This window comes from Meriones unguiculatus, chromosome 3 (genome assembly GCF_030254825.1).
Source record: "Meriones unguiculatus strain TT.TT164.6M chromosome 3, Bangor_MerUng_6.1, whole genome shotgun sequence".
NCBI classification, from domain to species: Eukaryota; Metazoa; Chordata; class Mammalia; order Rodentia; family Muridae; genus Meriones; species Meriones unguiculatus.
The window spans coordinates 135,945,987-135,957,246 of NC_083351.1; positions in this window are offsets into that span (position 1 = coordinate 135,945,987).

Sequence of the window (11,260 nt, forward strand, 5' to 3'; positions counted from 1 at the left end):
CAAAGGCCAGAGACTGGAGTTACAGTGAGCCATAGTGTAAGAGCTGGGAACCGAACCTGGGTCCTCTGGAAGAGCAGCCAGTGCTTTTGCCTGCTGAGCTGAGCCATCTCCCCAGCCTCTAGGTGTAGTATTTAAAAGCAGCTTGTTGGCGAATAACAATAAAAACAGGGCCACGTGATAACCAGTTCACTAAGGAGACTTTGGCAGAAAGAGACAGGGGGTCAGAAGATTTGCCTGTTGGGGACGGGGTACCCAAAGAGTCAGAGAAGGCAGTGAGCTGCAGGCTTCCTGTGCAGCATGGAGGGGCTTGCACAATGGGGATGGTCTCAACTGTGAATCGTGGCTGACCCTCACACAATTCACCAAGTGTCCAAGAAACTGCCGTTAAGGGAAATTCTTACAGAACTGAAATTCAGACAGGACACAGAACATGAACAGATCCTCTCGTGGGCCACCTGTGTGTACAGAGTTAACTTCTGTAGCCGGAGATGGTTTCAGCCTGAACCTTACAGAGTGAGGCGAGGCATTCATGTACTGAGAACATTTGTTTTTCCTTCCCATTCCTTCTTTTCTAAATACTTTTTGTTCATTCTTTGAGAATTCTACAGAATTATATAGTGTATTTGATCATGTTTGCCCCTTCCCCAAAGCCCTCCCAGATCTACTGCCACCTCCTCACCCACAGAGCTCCCCACCCTCTCTCCTCTTCCTCCAGCCCTTCAAGTTCACCAGGTCCACCTGGCCAGTGACTTTCAGGTTCGGTGACTGCCCCGGGGTGTGGGCAGTACACCAGAAGAGATCACACGGTGGATGAAGAGTCAGTCTCCCTCCCTCGCAGCTGCCAAACCCCAACAGTCCTGCAGCTGGGGGTGGGGCTTGGTGCCCACCCTCCCTTCCATTTAAGTGAAACTACGCTGGACTCCAGGCACACCACACTCCAGGCACATCTGGCATGTAAAGTGGTGCGGCTCTGAGGCCAGCTCAGGAGAAGTCCAGGCCTTTGGGAGGGCACAAGGCCCTGTGCTTAGAGACAAGGTTTTCTCCCTGAAGCAGTGAAATGGATCAAGCTTTTTCCCCACAGTGATCACTCTCATCAAATAAATGCAGTTCGGTTTGAATCGTAGCAAATGAGTGTAAATACTATCCTTAGATCCTTGCTGATCCCTTTTTACCTTTCTATTTAATATAGGGGGATTTTCTCCTCAGAGAACATGTCATCATTCATTTATCTCTAGCAACATCCAGCATACATTCTTGCCTTTAGGGAACTTTGCAATTTTTTTTTGAAAGGAAATTTTCCATTACTGAATGAAGTGTGTCTCATGAAAAGCAAACCGCTATTGATTCATACCCTGAAGTATACTGTCAGTTTTAGTAAGGTAATTATATGGGCGCTTCAAAAGAGAAGCCAGGACTCTGGCCTTCTTGATGTGTTTCTTTGGGGTAGAGCTTTTAAGTCAGCAGGCAGGTGTGAGACGTGTGAGCATGAATGCGGGCAGCCCTTTAACAAGTGGTGACTCTGGTAGGCACATGTGTCACCGACCCTAAACGCAATTCCGCAGTTGCCTGTCTTCAATGGACATATTGATAAACTCAGTAAGTGAAACACAGAATTGCTTACCCAGCTGATGTAATGTCTGCAGCACTTTTTTATTATCTTCAGGTTGAAGTTAGAGCAGTATCTAACCGTGAGGTATTTGCTGTTGGCAAAAGATATTTTCCACAAATTTAGATTCTTCTAAATTCTAGATGTGATCTACAAAGACTTAACTTAGTGAGAGTTACTAGGGCTGTGATGAGCCACCATGACCAAAAGCAATTTGAGGAGGAAAGGGTTTATCACTCACAGTTCCTTATAACAGTTCCTTGTGGAAAGCAGTGTGGGTTGGCTTTTCAGCAAGGCAGGAACCTGGAGGCAGAAGCTGACGCAGAGGCCATGGAGGAGTGCTGCTTAGTAGCTTGCTCCTCGTGGCTTGCTCAACCTGCTTTCTTATAGAACCTGGGACTTCCAGCCCGGGGAGAGCACCACCCACATTGGGCTGGGCCCTCCCCCATTTATTACAAATTAAAATACCCTATAGGTGGGCTGGAGAGATGGCTCAGCAGTGGATGCTCTTCCAGAAGACCCGGGTTCAATTCCCAGTCCCCACATGATAGTTCACAACTGCATGTAACTCCAGTCCCAGGGGATCTGACACCCTCACACCAATGCTTATAAAATGAAGATAAATAAATAAATAAAGCCCTAAAAGCTCACCTATAGCCCATCTTATGAAGGCATTTTCTCAAATAAGCTTCCCTCCTCTCTGATGACTCTAGCTTGTGTCAAGTTTACATACAACTAACCAGCACTGAGCCACAACCCCAACTTAATTCACATTGTTTGGAGGATTATTCCATAGAAATATGTTGAGGTTCTCCCACAGAGTAACTGCTGCTGTTACTCTGCTAAAAGCCACAGCATTATACCAAATCCTTAGGCTTTATTGCCACACCCGTAGCTTAGTCTCCACTGTCATCACAGAAGTCTTTCTTCAGCAGATGGCAGCTAACACAGTGGATGCTTGGTCTCTGTGGCTCCCCGTGTCTGCTGTCTCCTCTGTGTGGGATGTGCTGGAGAAGAAGGTAGATTCTGGTCCTACTTGGTGATCGTGTGCTGGGGACATGTGTGCTGTCAGTGCCTGGGACATTAAATGGAGAATAACGAAGGCAAGTGCCTTGTGCTACAAAAAAACATTTGTCATCTTGGTTTAATTTTAGCAGATCATACATATCTGGACACTTATTTATTCATTTTAAATTTCCTACTTTAGTGAAGTATAGGTTTTTTTTAGGGTACATCCTCATGGCTTTTGAGGTATTTGAGGCTTTTATTGGTATCTTTTGTAATGTCTCTAATTTTAATAACTTGAGTGCTCTCTGTTTTAAATACTCTGGCTACTGGTTTGCCAGCTTTGTTCATCTTTTCAAAGAACCAACACTTCATTTCATTGATTCTATGCATTATTATTTTTTACTTATATGTCATTAATTTCTGCCTTGCTCTTAATTATTTCTTGCCATCTACTGCTTTTGGATTTGGTTAAGTTATGTTTCTCTATAGACCTAAGTTGCATTATCGGGTTATTTATTTGGGATCACTTGACTGTTTTTGATGTGGGCATTTATTTCTGTAAATATCCTTAACTCCCTACATGTGTCCTGTAGTTTTTGGTATGTCATTGTTTCATTTTCATTCATTTCAGAGATTTTTAAAATTTCCATCTTGATGATTTCAGTGACCCAATTATCATTCAATAATGTGTTGTGTCATTTCCATGTGTACTTTCCACAGTCTCTCTTCTATTGATATCTACCTTTATTCCATTTGATCAGATAGACTATATGACATTATTTCCATTTTCTGGTATTTTCTAAGGCTTGCTCTGTGTTATAAGACATAGTTCATTTTGAAGAACTGTCATGTGTTGCTGAGAAGAATGTGTATCCTTTAGTGTTTAGGTGGAATTTTCTATGGACATCCATTAGTTCTGATTGACTTATGATGTCATTTAACTACAATGTTTTCGTGTTTAATTTTTGTCTGGATAACTTGACTGATGATAAAAGTGAGGTATTAAAGGCCCCACAATTGCTGTGTTAAGGCTAATCTATGGCTTTGGATCTAGTAGAGTTTGTTTAATGAAATTAGGTGTAACTGGATTTAGAACTGTAAAATCCTCTTGATGGATTGTTTTCTTAGAGCCCATTTATCTCTTCTAACTAGTTTTGGTTTGAACTTTATTTTGTCAAATATTAAAATGGCTACACCTACTGATTTCTTAGTTCCATTTGCTTAGAATACATTTCTTCCTTTTTATATTCTAAGGTAGAATCTTTTCTTGATGATAAGTTGTATTTCTTGAAAGCAAAAAAAGATGGATTGTGTCTTCTAGCCCAATCTTATTGTCTATGTCTTTTTATTGAGGAATTGAAAGCACTAATATTCAGAGTTAATTTAGCTGTGTAGTGATTCTTGTCATCTTGATTATTGTGTTTTCTTACATACCTTTCAATGAACTGCCTTGATACTGCTTTTCTTTTCCTGTGGTATCCTGGGTGTCTTTATCCTTCTCTTTAGTCCAAAGTATTCCTTCAGTATTCAGTGGGACTGGCTTAGTGATCATGAATTCCTTTAGTTTGATTTTGTTTCTTATTTACTCATAAAAGCTAGCTTTGCTGGGTATGATATTCTGCCCTGGCAGTCAAGATCTTTCCAAGACCTTCTGGCTTTAGAAGTTTCCACTATCTAATCAGCTGTTAGAAAGGCAGGGACATTAGAGTATGTGACTTGGCCTGTCATTCTCTCTCTGTCCCTCTCTTTCTTTCTCTCAGCTTTTAATAGTTTTTTTTTTTAATCTTTTGTTTTTAGTGTTTTAATGTGGGACTGTAATGGCCCAGGGTTAATTGGGGAACAGTCAAGGAGAGTTTCAACCCCAGAAACTCATATGAAGACAGCAGGCATTGGCTCCCATCCCTCTCCCAACCTGGTGCCAGAAAGTTGGCTGCTCCACCATCAACCCCAGGAAGAACACACTACTCTGACAGTTATCCGGCCTCACTCCTTATTTTATCTTATAAGGTTTTCCCTCTTGGACCCCCTAATCCCTAAGTATGCTGATGAAGTATCCTTCAATGCCTCTGCCCTGGCCAATTATATATGACCACATAAACCTTGACCCAGAGACTCTGCCCACCTGCCCAGGGTCATAAAGACCCCTTTCCCCTTTAATAAATAAAACCAGTTCTCTGAAGGTGCCCCAGGTACATGTGTTCTTCGCCCCAGCATACTCGCTGCCGACTGAGACCCTACATTATTTATTTATTTTATTCCCTATGGAGCCTGGCCATTGTGTGGTGGGTTGGCTCAGGAGGGTTCAGGATGGCCTGTCTCTTGAACTACAGACTCTTTGCTTTATTTCAACTACAGTGCAATAGCTGTCTCTTACTTCTGTCCACAATAGATTCCAGATGGTCACCAAAAGTTGTTCTCTTGTTGTCTTCCTGTCCCAGCAAATAGAACAGTTCCAGTTTTCAGTTAACCTTGAAATTATCTGACTCTTTAAAAAATTTTTTTCTTTTTTTCCCACATGTCAGCAAATCCCCCATCTTCCAAACATGACCTTAATCTGTATCTCATCACTGGTGGCCCACCGCATGTGATGATGACCTGAGTCACCACATTCGCTGATGGCCTATCTGCCTCCCCTCTCCTCACCCACAGTGTCTCAGGACAGGAACCAGAGTAACCACCACAGCACCTACTCTAGATCAGCCCGTGGCTTTCTCTTACTCAGAATAAAAGCCAAGTCCTTCACAGGACCTATGACATCTCCCATGGCTCTTTCCCCTCTTCCCCCACCATTCCCCTCCCTTCCTCTGCTCCTTTCACGGTGTTCCCCCTTGCTGTGTCTCACACACCCCGAGCACACTCACACCTCAGACTTTCTGCATTCCCTCTCTCTTCTGCCCACAGTGTTCATTCCTGGGTGTTGGTCCCTCTCCTCTCTTAGGACTTGGGGCAGACGACACCTGCCTTTTCTTTCTTCTTAGCACTACCCACTGCATCACTTAGGCAGGCTGGATATTTGTGGTTTTCACCACCGAATCCTCACTACTCTAAGAAGGGCTCAGTTGGCACCCAGTGAACACAGAGTGCACAAAGACAGAGGTGAATAAATCAGTGTCCCACCATCTTACAGAACCACTCCAATAGTGAGAAGACGTGTGAGAAGGTGGCTAGACAGGTATAGACACAAGCCAGTGGCAGAGATGACAATCTTATGGCTAGATAGACAGGTGGAAACTGTGGGTAGACTGACGTCATGTGTCCTTCCAAGTTCTCTTCCCTAGGAAAAATGGGACCACGCACTCATAGACAATCACAGATAGAACACTCCTATGTAAGGTTAAGGAAAGCATATACTCATTATGTATTCTGTATTTCTCATACATTAGGAATCAAGGCCTTTCGTTTGACAATCTTAAAGCACGTTTCAAAAAGAGCACTGTAATTACATACATCACTACGGTACACCAAGTGGCGTTAGGAGGCTTAATGGATTCAGGAGCTCACTTGCTCGTGACACATCTATATTATATAAGAAAATACAAAATGAGCCCAAGTGGCTGTCTGACATTAACACTGTGTCATCTGAGCCTCAGAAAATCGATTCTGCTAAGGATTATTAGCATAAGAAAAGGGGAAATGACTTGTAGACCGTCTCCAGTCTCATGGTGCCTTTGGAGCAGCCAGTCGCCTCCGCTGACTTCGTGTGTTCTGTCTCCCCAGGTATGTCACAGTTGAACAGATTACCAGAGGAAGGCTTTGGGGAGGAAATGGGGCTCACTTTTGTGGTTAACCAAAAGTACGACTCTGAGGTGAAAGTGTGGCGTGTATGCTCTCTGTTGACCACACTGGGTCAAGAGAAGTTCTCATGAGACCAAGCCCTGACAAACTTTCCAAGTTTAGAGCATGGCTCTGGTGTTTAGTGGCCTAATGGCATGTCCCTTGGCACAGTGATCCTCTCTTCAGATGCCAACAACCTTCATCCTCCTTTCCCTCAAAAGTGTCACACAGAAGAGCCTCTAGCAACAGCTTAAGCGCTCACCTCTTTTGAGATTCACACACAACTTTATGAATAGATCATGACCAGAAGCAAAACTACTGACAGGCCTATAGTGAGTCTCAGGCCCATCCTCTGTGTGTGGGTACAATAATTTGACTGTCAAAGCTCATGCAGATGAAATTGGGTATGATGCTCCAAACGCATCTAGCATGAAACTTGTACATTACAGGGAACTGTCTTACTGGTGTGAAGTGTGAAAGAGCGGCTGGCCCCCATTCCTCAGCCATGGTCATAGACAGCTGGAGGACCCCGAAGTTACAGCACCTCATCTTGTGACATGAAGTAGAAGTCCCAAGGAGTGCTCTGCGGATCTGTGAGCCCCGGGGCAACAATTCCATGTCTTAAGTTGCACGTTTGCTTGGATGTGAGTAGGATACAGTTCTTTCAAATGCTCCTGTGCATCGGGCAAGATTATTCTGTGCACCATCCCCACCTCAAGAGCAGCTCGGAGGATCTCATAATACAAACCACAAGAAGTAATGAGGCTTTCAGCCTGGAATCAGCCTGTCACTTGCTGGTATGGTTTGAATAAAAATGTCCCCTATAGGGTCATATGCTTATATGCTTAGTCACCATGGAGTGGCACTGTTTGAGAGGGATTAGGAGGTGTGGCCTTGTTGGACTAGGTGTGGTCTTGTTAGAGGAAGTGTGTCATTGCAGGTGGGCTTTAGGGTTTCAAAAGTCCAAAGCCAGTCCCAGGGTCTCTCTCTTCCTGCTGCCTTTGGATTCAGATGTAGAACTCTCAGCTACTATGTCTGCCAGTATGCCACCATGTCTCCTCCATGAAGATAATCAACTAACCCTCTAAAGCTCTAAACAAGTCCCAAATAAATACTTTCTTTTTATGAGTGCCATGGTCATGGTGTCTCTTCACAGCAATAGAACACCGACTAAGACACTTGCTTTTATACCTCAGTAGCTCCAAAATGGTCAGCCAGGATCAGCTACCTGACCAAAGTTAAATAATAGGGACAGTGGAGAATAATAGAGAAGTCTGAATAGTAGTGTTGAGTTCAGCTCAACCTTGGTCACCATCTAGCCACTTCTCTTCAGAGAAGCATTTCTTCCCCATTGGAGACAGCAACTAGTGTGAGACTTTACCTGGGGATATGTGAACAAACATCTATTCACCCCATAAATGGTAGATGGTAGTAACCCCACCCAAGTGTAACAGAGAACTAGTGTATTTTTCAGGGTTACTTTCAATAACCTGGCTGGCTCAACAGCAGGTGCATCCCTGAGAAGCCCAACCAACCTGGGCAAGAGTTTGTGAAGAGCTGAATCCCTAGGGCTCCTGCTCAACCAAAGGCAGCTCAGGAAATCTCCTGAGAGAGTCTTTTTCAGTTGAGTTGGTGGGAGCCTCTGCTGGGCAGCTCAGTTGCTCACTGGTTCTAGGTGGGTGGGCTGGCCTGAAGTTCTTTTAAGCAGCTCAGCTTGTCTAAGAGTCTTTAAGGCAGTGAGTAGGTCTCTGTCTCTTTCAGGTGGCTTGCCTGGTCAGAGTGTCTTTCAGCAAGCCTTACAGGTCAAATATGCTTGGGGAAGTTGGGACCTAGTGAATCTGGTAAGTTTCAGGGACTTCCTGAAGCTGTTGAGTTGGTTTATTCCTGACCTTAGCTTAGCAAGCTTTCCTGCGGGTTGGAATGTTTTACCTCCTCCTGTGTCTAAAGGAGCTTTCCTCTAAGATGAAAGCTTTTAACTTGAAGGAAATCACTACACAATAATATCAGGAAGGGACAAGAAAGTGAGAAGTTGGGGAAAGGACTGAAGGGAGAAAACTCTAGCAAGTTTCCAGTAAACACTTTTTACTTTATTTAATAGACCTTAACATTTGCTAACTAGTATCTTACAGATTCAAAGGATGTCATAAAACCAGTCTACCATGCAGCTGCTTTCCCTACACTGAACAGAAGAAACTGCAAGATAAACCTCAGACCACAGGGGCTTTAAGATTAGTAGCAAGTGAGGTAACAGAAGATTGTGACACTTGATAGAGGTCCTCATCATGCTAGTTCCATGAACTGCTATGACAGGGCTCTGGCAGAGTCAGTGACTTTTCAGAGGCTTTGTGTTGAGGCAAATCGTGTGAAAGTGGGCATGTCGTGGGTTTAGTAACACAACGAATACTGTTTTTACAAACCTGAATAATTGATGATGAAGAAGTGGGAAGAGTGCTCTAACAATTGCTTAGTAAGAGTAGTATCATTCTCTGTGATCAGATTTTTTTTCAAACCACAAACAGGATGCAGATGAATGGTGCTGAGACAAAAAGTTTGGGTGCCAGAAACAAAGATGATCACCTAAAAAGAGTTTGTTTTACATGTCTTTGTCAAAGTAGGCAACCACCACTTTAAAACTTGCCATTTTCTAGTTTTAAGTTCAGTCATGACACATAATACTTTAAACGGTTCTCTACTGGTGTAAACACATGCTGAAGGTATCTTATCCATCAGTTTTCATACAGACAGTATAAACAAGGAAAGGGAGAACTGGTTTACTACCGTTCATGCCATATAAATTATATGAAAATAATGGCTTTTCATTAAAACAGGTATATATAATAAATCCCTATAGAGCACTCCAAACTAGAAAAATACTCACTCTTAGCACTACAGCCACATTCTCCACCATATATCATGTACTACTCAATTAATAAGCCTCAACAAACTTGTAATTATTAAACATAAATAAGATTTTTTTATGTAAAAATATCTTCAAGGAGGTATACTAAAGAGAAAGCTAATTTCAGTCATAAGTGAGTTTTAAAGAGAATTTCTTCTAACGCCGGTGAGAAGGCTCTGCAGGTAAATGCACTTGCCTCCAGAGATAATGACCTGACTTCGATTCTGGTAACCTACAGACAAACATAACTGGTTCTTACAAGTTGTCCTCTGAGCTTCACATGCATACAATGGTGAGCACACACACACACACACACACACACACACACACATACACACACACATGCTCTCTCTCTCTCTCATACACACACACACATGTAAGTAAGTAAACTTTCTTCAGTAGCTTCATATCCCAAGCACGTAACAATATAACTGGTTTTTAGCTTTCTGAAATACTGGATTGAGCCGTGACATTTGATAAGAGCCCCTCGTGGTGGTAGCATCCACCTGCTACACTGTTTAAGTTTGGGGACGTGAATGCAAGGTCCACTCCCATCAAGTTGCTTTTGCTTTCCCTGGCACTTATTCTTCTCTTTCTGTGTTTCCAACTGCATGTCACAGCGTCTCCTGGAAATTCTAAAATCTTGGCTTTGCTGGTTAGCAGCCCATAGTCCTGTTCTGAGAGGTGTACCGTAGCACCATGTGCAATCCTAACCACAGACTCTTTGACCTAAGTGTCCATTGAACAATCTGTGTCATTCATTGTTTAAGACTGGAAATAAGAGTGGGCCAGACTGCTTTCTGTCTTTGGGATTTTTGCTTCTGTGAAAGAAAAAGAGAAAGAAATGAAATACAAACTGATGAATAAGTGGGGAAATGATTGAAGAGGCTGATAAATGTCACTAGGGAAACAAACAGATAATATGATAGAGGTTAGAAGAGGAAGGTCATATTAGCAGTGCCATTTAAGTCAGTCCTTGCTGAGGACATGGCTTCTCGGCCAGACTTGAGTGACAGGAAGAAGCCAAGCTGTGTATTCCAGAACCCACAGAACAGAACAACAGGAGCTAGAAAGAAGGGACCGGCATTATGTTAGAGGAAAGGGAAACAGCTGTGAGGGGCAGTGAGGAGGTTGGAGAAGGGAAGGGAGCAGGGGCCAGATCAGGAATGACATCACAGGTCATGGTGGCCCCTGAGTGAAGGAGCGTCACCACATTGAGGAACCCTGTTCTCACAGGTGTTGCAGTCAGGGACTGCTGGCTGTGCTGTTGTAGGTTGAATCCTATGCAAGGGTGTCAGGCGTAGAGGTGAGTTTGGGCCAAGAGCTTGACCATTCTGTAAGCCCTGTATCCATCATGGGGGTGATCATCTGTAGAGAGAAAGGGTTTTGTTGTTCTGGGGGACAGACTCTCACAAAGCGCAAAACGGCTTTGGGCTCATCAAATAGCTGAGGCTGGCCTCGAACTCCTGATCCTCGGCTTCCACCTCCCAAGTGCTGAGATCACAGGCGTGTGCTACTCCCCTTCCCCAAGTTGTATGATGCATCAGAGTTCAAGCTCAGCTCTAAAAAGAGAGCTCCTTTCCACAGCACATAACACACCGTGAGGGAGCAGCCTCCAGAGTGAAAGCTGGGAAGATGCTCTGCACAAGGATGTTAACTATTGTACACGAAGAGACAAGAAGAAGGTTCTGGCCGCATCTGGGGTGGAGATCGCTGGTGGATGAAATAGGAGAGGCGAGGGGAAAGGAGTGATCAAAGTGAGTCTTAGGTTTGCGAGGAGCAGTGCTGTCCATGGCTGAGGTAGGGAAACTGGGATTTTTGTTTTGAGGACAGAGTAAAATGTTTGGCTTAGGCTGCGGTTACCAGCAAATGCAGTGTTGGGAGCCAGAGTCGTACCTTACATCAGTTGATGAGGTTTGCAGCTTCGGTAACTGTGATCCAGAAGTACAAGGCTGTGGCTTCATTTGGATCTC